The 24,206-nt window shown below is 41.0% G+C and overlaps 1 pseudogene; it reads right to left on the bottom strand.

The window, feature by feature from the left end:
• Positions 1 to 3,201: 3,201 nt before the first annotated feature.
• LOC126177741 (5S ribosomal RNA) lies at positions 3,202 to 3,319 on the bottom strand (annotated as a pseudogene).
• Between the last annotated feature and the right edge of the window lie 20,887 nt (positions 3,320 to 24,206).

Raw genomic sequence — 24,206 nt, 5'->3', positions numbered from 1 at the left:
TTTCAGTTCGTTAGTAAATGCAAATAAGTAGGAGGCCGAGTTGATAGGAGCTGAAGGAGTCCAGGTTGCAATAATATGCGGTACGGCACACCGATAGAGAGAAGGATTATTATTCAAGAAACACACAGTACAATAAAATTACTTATCTTCAGTGGTTTGTAGGAGTGCAGCTGCGGCTATGAACTGACAATCTCGTAAAATGGAATACCATGGACTAATACAACATATTCTCAGGGACTAAGCCTGATGGGCTCTCCTCAGAGAATCAATGCAAACATTTCAGAACTGGCTGAGGGCCTATTATGACAGTGCGTCTGCCTAGGTTGAAATCTAGCTAAGAAGCAGACTTGGCCACTGTTTCTATGTTTCGATACAGTGTATCGATACCTGGAACTGTTTCAGTGTTTCGGAACGGCTATGGTTCACTGTTTCGAAACAGTGGTGTTTCATTCCGCCCCTGTCTCGGATCTCGAGCCAGACACAGAAACTGTATCGTTGTTCCAAAATAAGACTGTTTCAGTCCACCTGCGCCTGGAACGGACTAATTGTATCGAAACAGTGATGTTTCATTCCGCTCTGTGTCGGACGACATTCGGACTCGGCACAGGTACTGAGACACAACATACCACTTCATGAAACACTTTCAAGAGTGTCGAAATCTTTAGACAAACAATAGCATGAAGCTTAAGATATCCGAAAATAAAGCTTCGTTTCTAGCTGACTGTCCTATTCCGAAATGGCGTTACATCTGCTTTATAAACACTAACCAAACAATAAAACAACGCATACTATTCACATTCAAAATAATAAATATGTGAAAAACATTCAGTTAAATTACACTTTTTTTATAACATACGCTTCTCTGTTCATGTACAGTAATCATATTAAAAAACGCAAGTAAGACTACAACATTTTAAATAAAAAAAGGCGTAGAGTGACAGTTATTAGACATGTACATAAATTTGATGTAGCTATAATTGCAAGCAATCTGTTTGACAGATCACTGATAGTGTAATGGTAAACGGGAAGCATCGTAAATTTATAGTAACGGTTCGAAACACCTTGAAACACAAAAGTTTTTTCTGTTATATTTTGTTATTTATTCAAATTATTTGGCGTTATTTGTGAGTCTATAGTCACTGTGTCTATTATCCACAATGATTCCCTTTGTGTGCATGGAAATTATCAGGATGGGTATATTAGCCATACTAATGAAGAACCTACAGTTCCGTTCGTGGTGGTTCTTCTGTCTTCAGCGAAGGCTTTCCTCAGCCAATTGAAAAGTATGAAAGTCACATGAAACAAAAGCAGCGCATTTGCTGCAGGAAATACGAAACTGCCAAGACGCCTAAGTGATAGTTTCATACTTTCTGCGATATGATTAGCGCTCTCGCACCTCATTTGTGTTTACATGGACATACTTATACAGTAGACATTCAAGATGATAAAATGTGTAGGTTTATTAGATTACAAAACACAAACTGTTTCACTGTTTCGAAACACCGTATCGAAACATTATATTGTACTGTTTCATTTGTTTCGAAACATTTACGTGTTTCAGTTTGCCCATCTCTACTAAAGAAGTGAACGAGGCACACTCCAGTTCCGTCGAGCTGCACAGCCCGCTAGAGTGCACTGGGCTCGGCAGACGACGGGCTGCCAACCTTGTGTTGGCGCGGCGTTGTAGTAGTATCTGTGGCAATGATACTACAGTTTGTTTATATGAATGCGTGTTGTTTGTCGTTTCTGACATGTCCGAAAGAATAGGCACATTTCCGAGTGCACATTTACGTTCGATCTCCAGCAGGGATCTGAAATTAACTAACATGAAGGAAATGCAGGGGACTGAGGATAGGAGGCGCTACGTGGAAGTGGGAAATGGCCGGCGAGTGTGCCGAGACAGGCTGTGCATTTCCGATAAACGCTTCATCAGGGTGGCGCAGTAGCTAAAGTAACTGCAGAATAAGTAGGAAATCCTGGGCTCGAGGCCCAATCGACATGCGTTTTCGCTCGTCGCCTCCTATTCCACGTAAAGCCCCGATGCAGCTGACATCATTAGATAACTTCCCTTCCTTTCACCCCACCCCCTCCACCGTCAATATAAATAAATAGTTTGAATTGTTTACTGTCCTCGTTTCATTTGCGTAAAACACTATACTCGAGACAAGTATCTTCAGTAAACACTTCCTAACCTTTTATATTCGATGTTAATCAATTTCTTATTTTCAGAAATGCATTTCTTGCTACTGGATAGCCTGCATTTTATAATCTCACAACGTCAGGCATCGTCACTCATTTTGTTGCCCATATAACAAAATCGTCTACTGCTTTTAACATCTCGTTACCTAATCTTACTCCCTCATCATCGCCTCATTTTATACGACTACCCTCCATTATCCTTCTTTCAGTCTTGTTGGAGACACGATCTGTTTCGTTCAGTTGCTTTTCCAGGTCATTTACCCTCTCTGACAGAATTAAAATGTCATTGCAAACCTGCAAGTATTTATTTCTTATCACAGAACTATAACCACTTTCTAAGTTTTCCTTAGATCTCAGCTTCCCATTGATTTTCTTTGACTCTTGTAAATGCAGTCTGGTTTCTCCACGAGTTGCGTTGCCTGTATTCTATCTTCATAATTTGAAAGAGAATATCCCTGTCAACACTGGCAAAAACTTGACCTTAATTACACTTGCTTTAACGGTAGGTTTACCTTTCTTTGGACTGTATTCTAAAATACGTTGTAGTTTCAGTTTTGCCTCGCATTTCTACGAAAGCCGAACTGATCTACCCTGATGTCAGCTGCTATCCTATGTCCCACTCTTCTGTAAATAATTTGTGTAAGTGTTTTGGAATCATGACTTACTGTTAGTCCGTTAATATTCAAGCCCCCCAGCAATAGCCTTCAAAGCGATTGAAGTTATTACATTTTTTTAAGTTCGGGGGTGTTTTGCCTGTCTCATGTATCTTATACACTAAACTAAACTAAACTAAACTCCTCCCGAACAGGCCATGAAGGCCCAACGGTATCGACCGGCCGTCGTGTCATCCTTAGCCCATAGGCGTCACTGGATGCGGATATGAAGGGGCATGTGGTCCGCACACCGCTCTCCCGGCCATATGTCAGTTTCTGAGACCGGAGCCGCTACTTCTCAATCAAGTAGCTCCTCAGTTTGCCCCACAAGGGCTGAGTGCATCCCGTTTGCCAATAGAGCTCGGCAGAGCGGATGGTCACCCATCCAAGTGCTAGCCCAGCCCAACTGCGCTTAACTTCGGTGATCTGACGGGAACCGGTGTTACCACCGCGGCAAGGCCATTGGCGCATCTTATAGATTAGGGTGACAAAATTCGTGGGACAGCGATACATACACACACACATACAAATACAAATGGCTGCAGTATCGCGCAGACAAGGTAGAAGAGGGAAATGCATTAGCGAAGTCGTCATTTGCACTCAGGTCATACATGTAGAAATATTATGGCCGTACGATAGGAGTTAACACATCTGAACGCGGAATGGTAGTTGGAGCTAGACGAGTGGGATATTTCATACCCGAAATCGTTAGGGACTTCAGTATTCCGAGATCCAAAGCGTCAAGAGTGTGCTGAAAATACTAAATCTCAGGCATTGCCTCTCACTATGAACAACGCAGTGGCTAACGGACTTCTCTTAACGACCGAGAGCAGCGGCGTTTGCCTTGAGATGTCAGTGCTAACATATACAAGCAACACTGCGTGAAATAACCGCAGAAATCAATTTGCAGCGTGCAATGAACATATCCGTTAGGACAGTGCTGCGAAATCTGGCGTCAGACAACCGAGGCGAGTGCCTTTGCTAACAACATGACATCGCCTGCAGCGGCTCTCCTGAGCTAGTGGACATATCGCGTGAGCCTCAGTTGACTAGGAAACCGTGGTCTGGTCAGCTAAACTTCAGTTGGTAAGAGCTGATGGTAGGGTTCGACTATGGTGCAGACCCAACGAAGCCATTACCCCAAGTTGTCAAAAAGGCACTGTGCGAGCTGGCGGTGGCTCCATAATGGTGTGGGTTGTATTTACATGGAATGGCCTAGGTCCTCTGGTCCAATTGGACCGATCGTTGACTAGAAATGACTATGTTCGGCTACCTGGAGCCATCGTGGATTTCGTGTTCCCAAATAACGATGTCAACAACCCATAATTGCTCGTGATTGGTATGAACAAGGTTCTGGACAATTCGAGCGAATAATTTGGCCTGCCAGATCGCCCGACATGAATCCCATCGAACATTTATGGGACGAATTCGAGAGATCAGTTCGTGCATATCATGCACTGGAAACACTTTCAGAGTTAGAGGCAGCGTGGCTCAGTATTTCTGCTGGGGACTTCCAACGACTTGTGGAGTCCACGCCACGACGAGTTTCTGCACTACGCCTGGCAACAGGAGGTATCCTATGACTTTTGTCACCTCGGTATATATCAGGTGGAATAGTCGCGGGAATGACATCTACTCCAGGGAACAAGTTGAGATTTAGGTCTTTCAGTGTTCTGTCTTCATCAGTATCCCTTCCCCTATTTTATCTTTATATGCTTCATTATACTTATCCATAATATTATCTTCACGTTCTTGCCACTTGTATAGCACTTATCTATAAGGCTTCCACCTCACGTTCTTGCCGGCCGGAGTGGCCGTGCGGTTCTAGGCGCTACAGTCTGGAACCGGGCGACCGCTACGGTCGCAGGTTCGAATCCTACCTCGGGCATGGATGTGTGTGATGTCCTTACGTTAGTTAGGTTTAATTAGTTCTAAGTTCTAAGCGACCGATGACCTGAGAAGTTAAGTCGCATAGTGCTCAGAGCCATTTGAACCATTTGAACCTCACGTCCTTCCCTTCTTTGCCCAGTACTAGTTGCCATCTGCCTCTTATATTCATAAAGTACTTCACTTTTCTCCTAGTGTATCCTTAATTTTCTTATTCGTGGCGCCTGCCTTTCACTTAATCAAGCATACTTCCAGGGATTTCTCTTCTAGTTGACTCAGCGTAGCCACTTCACACTTTCTGCGTTGTTTCCCTTTTGCTTACATCTTTTGCAGCGTTCTGATATTTTCTCTTTTTGTCACTTAAATACAGTATCTCTTGTGTTATCCTTACCTTCAGTATCTCACCTCTCGGAGCTAACCATTAGTCTGCTGCTACATTCCTTTCCCCAATTTCAATCAAGCGGTGAAAGTATAAACAACCTTTTTTTAATTTACGAGGGCTATTCGGAAAGTAAGGAACGATCAGTCACGAAATAGAAACCATATTAGCACCCTCTACATATTCTCCGCTCAGATTTTGTATTAGCGTTGTAGCAGCTTTCCAATAACCTCGTTACAGAAGGCAGAGTCCTGTGCATTCCGACAAATTTCTACACTGGATCGCAGCTCCTTATCTGTCCCAGGATGTTGTCTTCATAGCCAATGGGTCACCTGAGCAGAGATGAAAATCAGAGGGAGCCATGTTTGGGGTGTATGGTGAGTGATCAAGCATTTCACACCGAAAACGCTTCACGAGCGCCCTCCTTGTCGCTGCAGTGTGCGGCCGAGATTTGGCGTGAAGGAAGAAATGCATGGCAGCTAGGTTCTGTGGGGTTGCTTGAAATCAGACGAATCTCTCGGCAGGCACACATACTTGGCGGATGATACTACTTTCTAGATATCTTTACGCTTCCACTGTGCGGGCAAAACTGAGAAGAGCAACATGACGCTGCCTGCGGGCATACAACAGATACTGCCCAACACATCTGTGCAAAGCTTCATCGGATTTTCACTTTGGTTTCTGTTTCGCAACTGACCCTTCCTTACTTCCGGAACAGACCTCGTATTTTTGGGATGAGAAGTACCAGAGAAAAATATGAAGGCCTGGTGCGTGTTTGAGAATCTGATTGTGTGCAGAGGGCAAGAAACTCGATGATTTCCTGGTCACATGCAGTATACTTGATGACGTGTATTCTCGTCTCAGGTAATTACTAGCGGCAACACGTGCAGCTGCACGTGGCTGCGGGAAATACTACCGACTTATCTGTCCATCGATGACTACGGCATGAACGGCAAACGCCGGCGAGAAAGTCGTAAAAAAAAAAAAAGTTCCCGTAATAAGTTCCTGCCCTGCGAACATAAATCCTATCAGCTAAATCATGCTGATCGAGAAGATTCTATAATCAGTACAGATTGGGGAATCGGGTGGTCAAGTCGAGGTTCAGATAATTATACTAATATAAAATTTATTAGGAGGTAAGTTCATTACAGTGTAAACAGGGCGGTATAAATCTCGCACCGCGTCTCGCTAGGTCACGCCTAATTACGGCAGAGGGCTAATTATCGAGGTCTGCGCCGCTCCGCACCGGGCACGCCCCCTTCCTCTCCCACCCATCCCCCCACCACCGCCCCTGTCGGCGTTTCTTTGCCCCACACGTCTCGGCCGCTCGCATTCCCGCTACCCGCGCCACTTCACGCACGTTCCAACTGCCAAATACGCAGTCCGGGCTGTGCAGGAAGTACTAGTGCCTCCAATGTCAGATGTCTTCTGGCTTTTGCTAATCGACTGTCATCGTGACCGTGGCAGTGAACAGGGGATCACGAGAAAATTTTTAACAGAACAGCGTTACTTTCATTCTTCTGCAATCCGATATTTGATACATTCATAACGTAATATCGATTATACATTGAAGAGCCAAAGAAACTAGTACACCTGCGTAATATCGTGTAGCGCCCTCTCCCCTCCCCGCCCCCTCCCCCGAGCACGCAGAAGTGCCGCAACACGACGTGGCATGGACTCGACTAATGTCTGAAGTAGTGCTCGAGGAGGGAATTGACACCATGAATCATGCAGGGCTGTCCATAAATCAGTAGGAGTACGAGGGGGTGGAAATCTCTTCTGAAGAGCACGTTTCAAGGCATTCCAGATATGTTCAATAATGTTCATGTCTGGGAGTTTGGTGGCCAGCGGAAGTGTTTAACTTAGAAGAGTGTTCCTCGAACCACTCTATAGCAATTCCGAAAGTATGCGGTATCGGATTGTCCTGTTTGAATTGTCCAAGTCCGTCTGAATGCATAACGGATATGAACGGATGCAGGTGATCAGACAGGATGCTTAAGTACGTGTCACCTGTCAGAGTCGTATCTAGACGTATCAGGGATCTCATATTAATCCAACTGTACACGCCTCAGTCCGTTACTGAGCCTCCACCAGCTTGAACAGTCCCCTGCTGACATGAAGTGTCCAGGGATTCACGAGGTTGTATCCATACTCGTAAATATCCATCCACTAGATACAGTTTGAAACGAGACTCGTCCGACCAGGCAACATGTTTCCTGTCATCAACAGTCCAATGTCGGTGTTGACGGGCCCAGACGAGGCGTGAAGCTTTGTGTTGTGTAGTTATCAAGGGCCTATGTGTGGGCATTCCTCCGAAAGCCTATATCGATGATGTTTCGTTTAATGGTTTGCACGCTGACACTTGTTCATGGCCCAGCATTAAAATCTGCAGCAATTTGCGGAAGGGTTACACTTCTCTCACATTGAACGATTCTCTTCACACGTCGTTGGTCCCGTTCTCGAGAATCGTTTTCCGGTCACTGCGATGTCGATCAGAGATTTAGATGCTTCACCGATTCCTGATATTGAAGGTACACTTTGTGAAATGGTCGTGCGGAAAAATCCCCACTTCTTCGTTGCCTCGGAGATGCTTTGTACCATCGCTCGTGGTCTAGCGGTTCTGGCGCTGCAGTCCGGAACCGCGGGACTGCTACTGTCGCAGGTTCGAATCCTGCCTCGGGCATGGGTGTGTGTGATGTCCTTAGGTTAGTTAGGTTTAAGTAGTTCTAAGTTCTAGGGGACTTATGACCTAAGATGTTGAGTCCCATAGTGCTCAGAGCCATTTGAACCATCGCTCGTGCGTCAACCATAACACCACGTTCAGACTCACTTAAATCTTGACAACCTGCCATCGTAGCAGCAATAACCGATCTAACAACTGTGGCAGAGACTTGTTGTCGTATATAGGCCTTGCCGACCGCAGCGCCATATTCCGCCTGTTTTCTTATCTCTGTGTTTGCATACGCATGACTATACCACTTTCTTTGGTGCTTCAGTATATTTGAGCCTTACGAGTCACCTCTATCTATTAACGCTCGGTCACCTTTGCCGATCGATACAGGGAATTTCTTTGGCCTGCCGAAAGGTGGCAGAGTGAGCGATTTGAAAGGTGGGTCTCCACGAGAGAGCTAGGCCGGGGGCGCTACGGTGACGTGGGTCTTTTTCCTTGTGTTGGCGGTGCGGCGTGAACGAGGAAGCAAAGCCTGCGTGGCGACTGTACATGAAATGTTAGAGTATCCGCTGCGGAAACGGAAGGGATCTGTACTTCAACATAATTTATATTGGCCGACCTTCGTTGCCCGTACGGAATCTGTGGGGTCGAGAGCAACCTTACGGTGAGCCAAAGCTGAATACTTGACGTGTTCTCGGTTTGTGAATATTTTCTCCGTTGCCGGATGGTTCTAATACTTCTTGCGTGGCTCAAAATTACTGTTGAGTTTGAACTATAATGTTCAGCCATGACGAAAATTCATAGCCCCTTGTCAGTGGACGGGTTTCTTCATTGCAAAAGTATGTAAGTGTATTTGCACTATCTAATTCTGTTTCTACTTCACCATTCACTTTCTGCGCCCATATGCTCGCCAAAAGCTTCGCTTGCAGTACTGTTTGGACTGAATATTCGCCTTGTATTTAATAGTGGATTTGTCTGTTGTAGTAGCAACCACTGCTAAATTTGTTTCGGGGAGCTCTGGTTGAGCCGCCATGGAAGTCGGCCTCAGTCAGATGTGATCAAAGTGTGTAATTCCGTGGGGGCTATTGGTCGATATTTACATATTGTCACATCTTAATTTTGATACTAAGTAGGTATACCATTATCTAGTCAACATTTGGCCTATGTAATTTTATGCCCTAAGGTCATTTCTACAGATTTCATGCTTGTCATTTAATGAAGTTTAAAAAAATTATTAAAAGTCTGTTATTGGCATTCTGGTGCCGTGTCATGTTGAGCGGTTCAGCAGTAATTGCTCAGCAGTATATAATACTTCTGAAATCAGCTGATCTCGCATTTCATGAAAACTCACTTTAACAAATTTCATTCACAATTACGTATTATTATTGCCATTTTAGCGTTGTGTCACCTTCTGGTAATTTAACAGTGACTACTCGCTCTAAGTCACTGCTGAGGTTGTCGAAGTACTGTTTAACCTGCCTTAAAGGAATTTTGTTAAAAGTTATTTTTTCATTTTTCTGCTGTATTGTATTCCACCATTCAAGTTTGACGGTAACTACTCATTAGTATTTAAGCTCACAAACCACTGTTCAAGTCGCTGGAGTACTATTTAACCCACCTTAAGGAAAATTTTATTAAGAGTTATCTTAGTCATTTTGCGGCTGTGTTGTATTCCCCAATTTAATTTAAACATGACTTCTCACAGCTGAGGTTGTTGAAGTACTGTTTAACTTGCACTTAAAGAAAATTTTGTTGAAAGTTGTTATTATTGTCATTTTGCGGCTGTGCTACATTGCCCACTCAAACTGTAGTCATTCATTATTTGTGCTGTTTTGGATTTTATTAATGTCTTCGGACTAAGGCCTTAATTTGTAAGCACAAGACAATTATCAATAAACCCTGATGTTCCTGCTAAATGAAAGATTATTTCTGGCGTCAAGCGCACCCCAGACAAATGCAACCCCCCCCCCCCCCCAATTCCCTTATTAATACCGATACTTTGGCTCTGTGAGAGCGATGACATTTACTTTACTGTAGAGGTATTTCGTAACTAACAATTTACTACGTAACCAGTAAGCTCTCTATTCTTCAAAGAATCGAGTGGCTCTGAGCACTATGGGACTTAACTACTGTGGTCATCAGTCCCCTAGAACTTAGAACTACTTAAACCTAACTAACCTAAGGACATCACACACATCCATGCCCGAGGCAGGATTCGAACCTGCGACCGTAGCAGTCGCGCGGTTCCGGACTGCGCGCCTAGAACCGCTAGACCACCGCGGCCGGCTTCAAAGAATCGAACTCTTATGTATAAAACAGCTTCGAAAGTCTGATTACGTCACAAATGAGTTTGTGTTTTAAATACCTGACGTTAGGCATATACGCGAGAGAAAGTTTAGAAAAAGCAAGCAGTTATGCTTAAAGCTTGTCAGGAGTCACAAAGTGCTCCATTATGAACGCTGGATGGATATAGTCTGGATAATCTCCACTCCATTCGAATCAAAAGGAAGTTTTCCACGCATCTCAGTTTTTATGACGTGTTTTCTGAACTATGTGGCGCACAATCACATAATTTTGCAGGTTCATTCAGTAGTATATGTAGATACTGCCTGCGAACTGTGTTGCCAATAGAATCGGTAGCAAATAATTAATAAATTAAAACGTCATGCCTGGTGCTGACATTTTACAATTCGAACAGCGATAATGCAGTAAGCGATAAATATATTCCTTTCATCGTTCTGTGGAGGGTGTCGGACAGAAGGAGTTTCGTAAAGGACTGAAATTATGTATAAAGTTTGTCAGAAGTAGCAGTGCTGCCTCGGGACATACACAGTTTCCAGCTGTGATACTTGTCTTACTATGTGATGACATAAAACAAATTATTCAGATAGTTAAGAAGGGACACGAAAATGTAATCCTAAGGAGGACTGGAATTCGGTAATAGGAAAAGGAAGGGAAGGATGAACAGTAGGTGAGTATGGACTGGGGGTGGGGGGGGGGGGGGAGGGGGAAGGAACGAAAGAAGAAGCCACCCAGTAGAATTTTACAAAGAGTGTAATTTAATCGTAAATAACACTGGGTTTAACAATCATGAAAGAAGGTTGCATACATGAATGAGAGCTGGAGACAATGGAAGGTTTCAGATGTATTATTTAATGGTGAGACAGAAATTTAGGATCCAGATTTTAAAATGCAGGACATTCCCTGATTAAAACTGAAGAAACTGTAAAAAGGTAGGAAATTAAGGAGATGGGACCCAGAAAAGCGGAAAGAGTTTCAGGGGGAGCGTTGGTCGACGGTTGACCTGAAAAGAGGAAAAGGATACAGTAGAAGGCGAATGGGTAGCTTTAAGAGATGAAATAGTGAAGGCAGCAGAGGATCAAATAGGTCAAAAGGCAAGGCCTAGTAGTAAACCTTGGATATCACAGGAGATACTGAATTTAACTGATGATAGGATAAAATATAAAAATGGAACAAATGAAGAATATGAAAGGGGATACAAACGTCTGAAAAATAAGACTGACAAGAAGCGCAAAATGGCTAGAGGACAAATACAAGGACGTAGAAGCATATCTCTTTAGGGGAAATATAGACACCGCCTGCAGGAAGATTAAAGAGGCCTTTGGAGAAAAGAGAAGTAGCTGTATGAATATCAAAAGCTCAGATGAAAAATCAGTACTAAGGAAAGAAGGGAAAAATGAAAGGTAGAAGTAGAATGTAGAGGAGCTATACTAGGCGGATGACCTTAAAGGCAATATTATAGAAAATTAAGATTGCGTAGATGAAGACAAAATGAAAGATATCATACTTCGAGAAGAACTTGACAGAGTACTGGAAGATCTATGTCGAAACAAAACTCCTGAATAGACGATATTTCGTCAGAACTACCGCTATCCCTTGGAGAGCCAGCCATGCCAGATCTATTCCACCTAGTATGCAAAACGTATCAGACAGTCGAAATATCCTCATATCTCAAGTAGAACGTAATAATTCCAATTCTAAAGAAAGCAGATGTTGACAGGTGTCATTGTTACTGAACTACCAGTTTAATAAGTCATGGTAGCAACATACTAACACGATTATTTACAGAAAAATGGAAAAACTGGTAGAAATCAACCTCAAGAAAGCTCTGCCTGAGTTCCCCAGAAATGTAGAAACATGATAGCAAATTCTAATCCTACTACTTATCATAGAAGACACATTAAGGAAAGACAAACTTAATTTTATAGCTTTTGTAGATTTTGAGAAAGTTTTTTATGACATTGACTGGAACACGCTATTTGCAATTCTGAAGGTAGCAACAGTTGAGAAGGGAGCGGAATAGTGTTGTAGCTTATCCCTGATGTTATTCAGCCTGTACATTGAGCCATCAGAAAGGGAAATCAAGGAAAAATTTGGAAATTAAAGTTCAGGGGCAAAACAGAATAGCATAAGATACTTCAGAGTAAAACTTAGTTGTCTGGAACAGAAGCACAGGGAACTGGTAGAGTCCTTCTCGGATAGAATACTAGAGACTAATGTGCGCTCATATGAGCTGATGCAGAGTGCAACGGCGGATTGCCATCCTGCGCGAAGCTGAAACTGCGTTCTCGATGACTTTTTACGAGATATCCTCGCTGACATGTCACTCAGTCAGGATGGAAAACCTGTCTGATCTCTCAGCGGCTATTAGAATCCTCTCACATAGGAATTTGATATTGCTATTAAAGGGTGTAGTGATCGTCGGGTTTTCGCCTGCAAAATAAAAGGTTACAAATGTGGGCTTAAGGGCCATAGGCAGAAGCAGTGTCATCAGCCGGCGTCCTACGATTACGGGCGAGTCAGACATAAAACACGGCAGAACAGAAATTATAAGTAGGAGAAACAGCATCTGCAGAAGTGAAACACAAGTCGGAATGTGTCATCCATTGTAAGCAGTTTAAAATTCTAAAAGAACTGTATAATTAAAGAAAACTTCAGTTAACCTAACAAGAGTTAAATAATGTGCCAGAAACATTTATTAATAGCCAGTTAAGCATTGCTAATAAACCATCCAACTGCAATGCCTTGGTCTGTACAAGATAAGGCATTTCTTTTATCTATTTCTAAGCGTAATCAGTGCTTGGAGTGTAATCAGAATAGTGACATCATGGTTTCTTCGTTGGCAAAAGATTCCGGATTAGTCCACCATTCGGATCTCCAGGAGGGGTCTATCAATGGGTAGGTGACCATGGGAAACAGATGTAATAACAAATGTCAGTGTAACATTCTCTGTGTCGGAACGTGAACTGTCAGAATCTTGTACGTGGTAGCGAAGCTAGAAAATCTCAGTAGGGAAATGTTAACACTCAGTATAGGTATAGCGAAGGTTAGTGAAGTGAAATAGAAAAAAGACAAGGACTTCTGGTCAGATGAGTATAGGGTAATATCAACAGCAGCAAAAAAGTCGTATAACTGAAGTACGATTCGTTACGAATTGGGAGGTAGAGCAGAGAGTAAGTTACGTGAACAGTTCAGTAACCGGGTTGCTCTCACCAGGATGGACAGCAAACCAACTTTGACAACAGTTCAGGTATATATCCTGACGTCGTAAGCAGAAGATGAATAGATGGAGTAATTATATGAGGGTATTTAAAAGGTAATTCAGTAGGTAAAGGGAGATTAAAAAGTAATGGTCATGGGGGACTGCGATGCGATTATAAGGAGTAGAAGAAATAGCTGCGGGATCATATGTGCTTGGTAGCAGGAATAAGAGAGGAGACAGACCATTTGAGTTCTGCAACAAATTTCAGCTCGTAACAGCAAATACTCCGTTTAGGGATCATAAGGTGAGGAGGTATACATGGAAAAGACCGGTATATGCAGGAAGAATCCAATTAAATTACATCATGGTCAGGCAGAAATTCCGAAATCAGATGTTGAGTTATACGGCGTACCCAGGAGCACGTACAGACTCCGATCACAATTTGGTAATGATGAAGAGTAGATTGAAGTTTAAGAAAATCGTATGGAAGCATCAGTGTGAAAGGAAGTGGGATAATTAAGTACTGAGGAAACAGGAGACATGGTTGAAGTTCACTAAAGCCGTGAAAGACTGTTATATGGGATAACACAGTAGGCACATCAGTTGAAGAGAAGTAGACATGGCTAAAAAGATAAATAACAGACGTTGAAAGAAAAACATAGGTGTTAGGAAAGTAACTTTGAAGAAACCTTGCATAGGAACCAGAGAGGCAGGTTACGCTTCATAATGGAAGCTGAATAAAGAAAAATCTAAACACGTTCGTAGAATTTGTCGACCTGGAAAAAGCGTTCGACAGTGTAAAATGGTGTATGATGTTCGAAATTCTGAGAAAAATATAAGTAAACTGTAGCGAAAGATGAATGAAGAATACGTACACGAACCAAGAGCGAACGATAAGACTGGAAGACCAAGAGCGAAACATTCGCATTAAAAACAGTGGAAGACAGGGAAGTAATCTTTCGCCCCTGCTCTTCAGTCTGCACAGCGAAGAAGCAATGACGAAAATAAAAGAAATGTTAAAGAGTGGGATTAAAAGTGAGAGTGAAATGTTATCAATGATAGGTTCGCTGACGACATTGCTATCGTTAGTGACGGTGATGAAATAATTACAGGATTTGCTGACAGTAATGAACAGTGCAGAATAGGGATTTAGAGCAGTAGTATTAGTAGTAGTAGCAGTAATAGTAGAGTAGTAATAATTGTGGTATTCATCCGTAGATCTCTTTTACAGTCATATTGAACAAGTCTTACTATTACAATTTAAGAACTATAAAATTAAAGTAATTCACTTATACATACATTTTCTTATTTACAGGTCTAATATGATAAGTGTAAAGGATCAGCGACATTGTACATTGTTGTCGGGAGCACTTTATCTTTGTTCCTATGTTTGTATATTATCGTTGACTCTCTTTTCGTGATGTTACGCAAATAAAATCCCTTTAAAGTGGTCGGCTTGTACTTCCTTACTTTTCAGTCATCATCATAACTCCAATACACTGAACAGTGGTCCCTTGATATGCAAGAGAACAAGTCAGACATGTTAGCCACATCAGTGTCATACTTTATAATGCAGTGTCAGTATGCAGCAAAAGGTTGGGGGAGAAAAGGGATTTTACAGCAGAATTTTTTTTAAAAATTCTCTCTACATTTTAAGGAAATGTGTAGGCTCACAGAAATGCTATTTGTTCATAAAATTGAAGACTACATTTTTATTCTGAAAATAAGTTTGATATTATGCAAAAGAATGCTCCTGTTGCTGGTCTCCTGTTTTCTCTGTTCCTGATGCAGCTTTGTGTACATGAACCTGATGGGAACCTAACAGAAGAATTGTGAAATTATCGAATGAAACGCTATTCACAGGAAGTCATGTGTTCATTTTCAGTAGTGTACTGAACAAAGCTTTCCAGCGTCAAATAAATAAAAGCATTAAAACTAAATGTTGAAATTACATCTCATTTCATTATTTAAAAAGACATGAGTATTACCAAAAACTACCCAGTTTACGAAAAAACAAAAAATGTTAAATTTTTATCATGTATAAACTTTGTTACTTTTGCTATTAACAAAATATTTTGGCTACATTTAAGCAATATATTCCTTCCTCTGCTCGCAGTTTATTTTTCAGTCGATGTCAAGAAGTATTTTGTGCGTTTCATAAATGTAATTTTTTTTAAAGTGACTGTACAGTACAGTTTCAGGTGACTGTATATGTGTAAATATTGATTAGTAGAAATTAAAACATCAGTTTTAGTAGACAGTAGAATACATCCTTATTTTGCAATGTAGAATGGTACTCTTAGTTTTTGTAAATAACATCGTGCTCACCTGATTGTAAAATTATTTATTAGTACAATCTAGTATTCCAGTTTTGGTCACGTTAAAACCTGAAAACCATCTGACATATATGCAAGTTCTGTCACGTAACTTTTGGTTATGACATCTGCTAAAGCGCAATTATTTGCACTTGATAATGGCTACATGGTCGAAACTGCTATGTTGGATTTTACAGAAAAATAATTTTACAGTCAAAACGTCTACCACAATAACATTTATAAAATTTTAGCAGTATGAACTCCATCTACTAGAACTTAATCTTAGTTTTTGATTGAGATTTGACGAATGTATTACTTGGAACGTCACAAAAATATTACCAGGCATGCACTTCACCACTAATCTACGAGGTCCACCCATACAGATCAATGAAAAATATTGTCAACCAGTTCTCGTGTTATATCCTGTCTACTCGCCGAATATGGTGTGCCTAGGAAACCAGCTTCTCGGGCAGCTAGACAACAATTCAAGCCAATTGTATTAATGAAATTTATTACAAAAGTGTTACAGACCATTAAGTGGAAGGGCTTGGAGTGAGGAGGTAGGCGTAATACAACATTTCTAAGCATAATTTTATTGTAATAACCCTCCAGACTTTTGAAAACACGAAATAATTGATTTAAAACAATATGTCAAAAAAACTTTACAATGAAACTTCAGTTTAATTTTATATGGTACCTTGACCAAGAAAAACTTCACAACCAGAAGTGAATATAACACATGCAATCATCCTATGAAAATTACTGCAGTTCCTCATTCGTCTGTCTTTGCTCGGTGCAAACTGTTACCAAAGAAAACACAACTATCAGAATTTGTCTCTGAACAGGACCCGAAAATAACCATCTGAATGCAGTACATACGAATCGCAAGACAAGTTTTCGAACTCCCGCAAAGTTCTCTTAGTCAAATATAGGACACAGCTGAGCCACATAGAACACACCCAGTATTCAGACAACCGTTCCAATCGCCACAGCTCACTATAACTCAAAAAGGGTAATGATCGGTACTATCCACGGTGTCACCGATAGGCGCCGGCCGGGGGGCCGAGCGGTTCTAGGCGCTACAGTCTGGAACCGCGAGACCGCTACGGTCGCGGGTTCGAATCCTGCCTCGGGGATGGATGTGTGTGATGTCCTTAGGTTAGTTAGGTTTAAGTAGTTCTAAGTTCTAGGGGACTGATGACCTCAGAAGTGAAGCCCCATAGTGCTCAGAGCCATTTGAACCATTTTCTCACCGATACCGACCAATGGCGTCTTCTATTGGGAACACGTCGTGTAGCAGGTTGACGCAGTCCGGGGCTCCGCTCTTCCGTCTTTCTCCCTGGTTGCAACCGTTCTCAACGGCCGCCCCTCATGGCAGTTGGCAAAGGGCGACATCTGAGTGGCGCTGGTCGTGCCACACTGTAGTATCGGCGCGGGAAGGTTGAGCTCGGCATTCAAAGGCGTCGGGCATATGGCGATGATACCATCGGCACATCCTCCCCCGCCAATACCAAGTCCACCGGAGTTAGGCACCTCTGTAACTTGGACCATGTATTAGCCTCACCGGCCACTTTGGTAACACATAATCATGGAGTAGTCTGAGCGGGCAAAGTGCATGATTACCAAATGGCTCCACATGAAATTATTCACGTGGGAGACAATGTTTATAAGGAATCTCTACGAGTCTCTTTGGTTGATGGTCAATGATATCAATGTTTAAATTCACTTTACAGAGAAAAGCATAGATGACTCAGTCCACTACAACACAATTTGTGAATCCCCACCAACGTTATGTTTCAAGAGACTAAAGACCGTAAGGTATCCACATACTCAAGATTCACGATTTCCAGCACAAAATGTTCAATGTTCAAATGTGTGTCAAATATTATGGGACTTAACTGCTAAGGTCATCAAATGGCTCTGAGCACTATGGGACTTAACTTCCGAGGTCATCAGCCCCCTAGAATTTAGAACTACTTAAACCTAAGTAACCTAAGGACATCACACACATCCATTCCCGAAGCAGGATTCGTACCTGCGGCCGTAGCGGTAGCGCGGTTCCAGACTGTAGCGCCTAGAACCGCTCTGCCACCTCGGCCGGCTAAGGTCATCAGTCTCTAAGCTTACACACTACTTAACCTAAATTATCCTAAGGAGGAACACACACATCCATGCCCGAGGGAGGACTCGAACCTCCGCCGGGACCAGCTGCACAGTCCGTGACTGCAACGCCCAAGACCGCTCGGCTAATCCCGCGCGGCATTTCCAGCACCCGCCTTAGCGTACAGCTTAACCTGCGATATGTGGACACAAAAAATTCTTTTACTTTGCGGGTTTCTCAGCAGCAAGGTGACTGGGTTGACGAAGCCAAGATTTGTACAGGACCGACGAACCGGGGCAATAGCTTCCCTGTAATTTTATCCGCCGCCCAACTTACTGCATCAAAATTCTTTACCCAAACTTGGTTGTCCACCTTCAGTGTGATCGGCCGTCCACCAGCACTACAGCGCCTTTCCATTCGCTCATGACTCTTCCGCAAATTCTTTCTCGCACTCTTCCAGTTGGCATGGATTTGTGCGCCGTCCACCCTTTCTGGCAACTAATCACTAAATGACCACAAACTCGCCAGGGGCGAATCAGGTTTAAAAGCAAACAACCTCGCAGCGGTGGCCTTATGGGCCTCATGTGTGTCACAATTGAAGGCATACCCTAACCATGACAAGGAACTATCCCAGCGAGCCTGATCACTATGGAGGAATGCGATCAGCGCTGCTCTCAAGTTCCGGATCACCCGTTCTGCCATAAACGGGTAGTATCAGCTACTCCCGCTTCGAAACAAAAGTTACAGAAAGCAGTGGTATTGTCAGAGACCAACACACGACAGGGTCCAAACACCCCAAACACACTAAGCACCATATGGAAGCTTACGGGTAGACATCAGCCAGCAAAACCGCGTGAACGCATCAACACAAATATATAACGGTTTCCTTCTTTCAAATGCGGAAGTGGTCCTACATAATCAATTTACAACCTCTGCATTGGCTCCCTTGCCTCTTCCGAAGCTAAGAATCCCTGCCTGGCGTTCCCCACGTTTTACACTCTGATACCATTTGCTTAATCTGCTGCTCCATGCCTTTCTAAGTAAAATGCTCCTTCATTTTCATGCGCGTCTTAAAAATCCCCAAGTGTCCACCTACTGAACTCTTTGACTACACTGACGCATTTTAACTATGGGGCTTCTAATGAAAATTTGATCCTACTGAGAAATTTTTCGAATGAATAAAGCATCAAAATTTACATTAGACTTTTATATACTGTTATATAAATCTGCAAAGGCTTGGGCTAGATAGCGAGTAACAAAATTAATTTACAAAATTTTCCTTCTTTCTCCAGAAATAATATCCTTTTTTAAAAAATTACGCATTTTAACATTTTCCACAAAAATTGGTTTAACAAACCATTCGTATTAGTACATATTCAAACTTTCCTTGAAATTACAATTTTCTGAAAACAAAATTACTTTGCAAAATTTGATATAGGTTGAACAGAATAAAATATTTTACAAGTCGCTTTGTCATCGTTTAAGAAATCCACTAAACTATTTTTATCTGTGTAGTGAGCCCCCTTTTTATATCTAGCCAGTTTACAATTGCTATCCTAGTGCTCATAAAATATATTTAACTATTTTAATCGCTGTGGGAAGCATCCTTTTTATCTAACATTTTACATAAAATGAAACATTTTTCTCTTGCTGCTGTAGCGTTCATAAAATTAATTATTTTAATCACTTTGGTGAGCGTCCTTTTTAGTAGACAAAAACATGGCAGATTGTTCTTTTTACACAAAACAATTTAACTGACTTTCTAATTGCTTTGGAGAGCATCCTTTTTATCTGAACACTTTACTTTCTGTTGAAACATATGGGTGACAACTTTCATTTTAACACTTACGCATGGGTTACGTTATAGGCATGTCACTGGGATACAGTGTCCAGCACTCAGTCATAGATTAGGTTTTTCATAATCTCGTATTGTGTTTCTCACATTTTTCGTACCTGCAAAATACAGTACACCTAAGTCTCCATTCTTAATGTCTACATCCTGGCTTTACACAGATACAATTTTTCTAGTCCATAACTTTTTGTTCTAAAATTCAAAGCCAAAGCTTTACGACAAACCTTTCAAAATTTGTACTGTTCTCTGAAATTTACTTCTCATTTTCACACAACTTTTTCCCCAGACAAATGCATCTTTATTGTCATTCAACATCTTGTAAATCATAGTCTCATATAGTAATAATTAATCTCAGCAAAAAATGAACTAACCCTTTTCAAAATTACCAACAGTACCCAAATTGGCACTACTACTTTACTCTTTTTCCAACAAAGCATTTTATGTCTTAAGCAAGTTCCTACTGAAAGCATTACTCATTTCGAAAAAAAATTACACACTTTTCTCAATTAACTTTCTCTTTCCAAAAAATAAGTCCTTCACAATTACTATTTAATTTCCATGAGTCTCCAGTAAATAAGCTATTATACACAAAGAATGAAAAATTATTAAAAATACTGAAAATCATTTAAGCCAACTTCTCTTACTCTCAAACACATTATTTATATATATATATATATATATATATATATATATATATATATATATATATATATATATATATATATATATATATATATGTTATACAAAGAGAATGCAAAATTATTGAACTTATTGAAAATTACTCATGCCAACTTCTATGGCTCTCAAATACACATCATATACAAAATATGTTTAATTATTTAATAGGCACATTTCTTATGCCTTAATTATAAATCTTACAACAATTTCTACTTGTTCCAAAACTCTGTTTAATCATCGTCTGTTACATAGTCACATTATTTTACTGATTTTCAGTATCATCATTTATTTTCAAAATTGTCTTCCTTATGCTTCTTTACCACTAACTTCTCTACACTCTTTATCTACAAACTATACTCTAACAAGGAAGAAGGAAAGATGATAGACGAAAGTCCTGAATGACGAAGAGTTAGGTTGACAATATGAAATGAAAAGGAAATAATATGGCCAACATCTCGTGATGCCTGGTGTTCGTCAAACACCTGACAATGCAAAGAACACACGTCCCCTGACGCCTCCTAGTTACTGCTGTCTTCTGAAGTATCTACTTCCCTCCTATCTCTATATTAATTATACCCCTCAATATATTCTTTAGTTCTGCAATACTGTACAGGAACGCCATTTTGTTCATTGTCTACAGATGGTTTTTTTTTCAGTGAAAAGGTCAGCTATTGTTCTTCCATGTATTATTATGACCGTCTCATTATTTCCAAAATCCACCCTTCCTTGGTACCTTTGTAAGAAATCTGCACCTGCCAGTAGTTCTACACTAAGTTCATTAATTATTAGAAAGTTCTGTTCTAACTGCACCCCATCTATATTAACAGGTAGCATAATTTCCTATTTGACTACTTTTTTCTTTTTCCAGTGGTCACAATGATATTTAATCCACTAACTGACCTTATAACCACCTCTTTACTATCAGGGAAAGCATTTACAAATATCTGTGACACTGCACATACATCAGAACCACTCTCTAATAAACAAGGAACTTCATTAAAAACGGTCACTTCAGTTATAGGTTGTCCTGTATTTCTTTCTCTGAATTCAGACTCAGGCTCAACTAATAAATCCTGCACTACATTACGTCTATTGAAACCTACCCTTCCTGTGGAAATTACACAGATATTTGCAGGGTTCTCTTCCTCTTCTTTAATTGTGGCAGCTTTCAAAAGCCTGTCCACTATCGACAAATTGAAACATTTCTCTAAATCCTCACCTTCTGTAATAACATCTGATTCTGCACCCCTTCCCAAGGTGTTTTCAGAATTTACACAATTATCCTCTGCTTCCCCCTCTTCTGTTTCTTCCTCTTTGCTATCTGAAACTACTCCATTTAACCTCCTTAAAACCTCCTGTGCTCTCATACTCTTCCTCTGGTACTTCCAATATCGTTTCCCCTATTATTGTACTAATTCCACAGCCTATGGTAAGCCCCTTATTTGCTTGGCAGTGCTTATTCACCTCCACCTCCTGTTCTGAATCATCACGTTCTGCTGATGGTTCCTGTGCTCAAAGTTCTGACATTTTCTCTCACAAAATGCCACTACATTTTTCTGATAAATCCCATTTTCAACCATCTCTCCCCTTTACCTTCTGTGTTTTTATAACCTCACCCCCATGCTGGTCAACTGGTGTCTTGCTTACAAACGGTTTTGCTAGCAGATTTAACTTGGGCTTCTTCAGTCTGCAAACGCTAGCACCATTCCAGACAGCCATTAGTTTTCCTCCTCTACACAGTCATTGCCCCTGACATTCCTTTTGTCTGGCAGTCTGAGCCACTCCATCCCATCAGCTGATTGCTGCTGCCTGTACTCGATGTTTCGGTCTCTGTCATTGAATCTGTTTCCAATCGAACCCCCTCGCCCTCAGTACCTGCCTCTGCAATTGTTAGATCTCTGTATTCCTATTCTGTTCACTTGTACCTCGGCTCTGTTTTCAGTTTGTCTAGCTGGAGGCCTATAGCCCCTTCTTGCCTTTTCCTCCTCTTTTCAAATATTTTCTGCTCTTTCCAAATAATGAATAAACTTGTCAATATCATTCCTAGGAGCTGATATTATCTTATTCCGCCAATATACGGGCAATTTATTCTCTATTCCCAGGATAACCTGTTCTGTTTCCACTTTTGAGTTCAAACAGGATAAAGTCATAATCCACTTTTGTACAAATTTTTTAACACTCTTTCTTGGGATCATATTTTTCTCCTGGCCAGATTTTATTCAATATTTCCATCTGCTTCTTTTTCCCCACTATTCTTTGAAAAAGGCCTTCTTAAACTCCGTTAACTTATATTTATCAGATGCCAAATTCCCCCAAATTCTAGCCTGTCCCATCAGATTTGATGTGATAAAACCAATTTTCTGTTTGTCATTCCAAGATTTGGGCAAAACATCCTCAAAATCACTCCAACATTCCTTCAGATGTACATTTTTACTAGGATATAAACGCAAAAATTGCTGATGAGTCACATAGGCAATTTCCGATGATTCTATTACACCACTAGAGACAATACAACCACTACTGTTGTTAACACTTTTCTCTACTCTGGTTAGTCTACGTTCATGATTACACAGTCGTTCATCTACTTCTGCACTAAATTGCTTGATTTTAGTTTCAATGTTAGTGATTTTAGTAGCCACTTGTACTCCAAACTTCACACATCTTTTCCTTCCTTAACTTGACTTTCCAATGCTATATGACTCTCCTCATATTGTTTTTCTACATTATTAACCTGTTCATGTACTTAACCTAACTCTGAATTTACTTGTTCCTTTAACTGTTGGTTATCATCAGCAACATTCTTAATTAGTGAAGTTAATTCACTTTTCACTGTTACAACAGCCTGGTTACACTCTTGTTTTCTCTGACTAATTTCACTTTTCACATTGTTACTGAACAAAGTCATATAATTTATTCCAAGAATCCCTTGATTTAGAAATTTTATTTTCCATTTTGGATTCCATTTCTACTGACAAGTGATTAAGCCCTTGAATAACTTCAGTACACAACCCACTCATTTTAGTTTCCATATCAGAGCTGAATGATTTTTTAATAGCAGAACCCATTTCATTAACTTCAGTACGCAATCCATTCATTTTAGTGTTCATTTCAGAACTCATTTCCTTCTTATGTGTTAAAATATTCATTAACATTTCTGAAACACTATATTTTTGTTCACAAGCAACTGACATTGGCTCCTGCTTTATTTTTGTACTATAACCGGTATATATTTAACATTGGCTCCCGCCGTGCTCTGTTCATTTTATATCCCATAATTAGAAGACTTTGAATCAGGTAAACCACTATCATCTGCTTGTGATACATCAAAACTAAATTCACCAATCACTGGATCATCTGCATATTTTAAATTACCGAAATCCACCTTCGCTTTCTCGTCTACCATCTCCTGGTTATTACTTTCCGCCATGTTGTACAGTTTCTTTGCACACACACACACACATACACACACACACGCACACACACACACACACACACACACAAATCAAAGTAGAGTACTACAGGTCAACGGAGGCGTCCGATCGCACCCGTCGGCTTTGACCCGTGACGTAAGGGTGTTATGTTGTCTGATGGCGTGGAGTTCAATTTGATGAGTGTGTTTTGTTTGTAGATGTCGTCTTGTTGCAGTTGGTGGTATCCTCTGGTAATGTATTGGGTTCATTTGGGTGTCAGAGCTTGTAGTGTGCATTTTTCGGTCGTTACTGTTATAGAAGAACAGGAATTAGTTTCAGTGAGTTGTAAATTTTGAAGCAGAGCGTTCGGAAATTTCGTAGACACTGGACAGCAGCAATACATCAATTTCCCAACATAAATCACTGTAATCTTCTTAATGTGTCTTTAGTTTCTACCACACGGTTGAGAACCAAACTCGCATAGTTTATAATCACGAAGAAATGTGCTTTTTAAATAAAGTTCTATCCCATAGTCTTAGCTCTCCGATCTCTTTGTTG

Source organism: Schistocerca cancellata, chromosome 3, assembly GCF_023864275.1.
Source record: "Schistocerca cancellata isolate TAMUIC-IGC-003103 chromosome 3, iqSchCanc2.1, whole genome shotgun sequence".
Taxonomy (NCBI): domain Eukaryota; kingdom Metazoa; phylum Arthropoda; class Insecta; order Orthoptera; family Acrididae; genus Schistocerca; species Schistocerca cancellata.
Note: the sequence above shows the minus strand (reverse complement) of the source record. Positions and strands in the feature narration are given on the sequence as shown.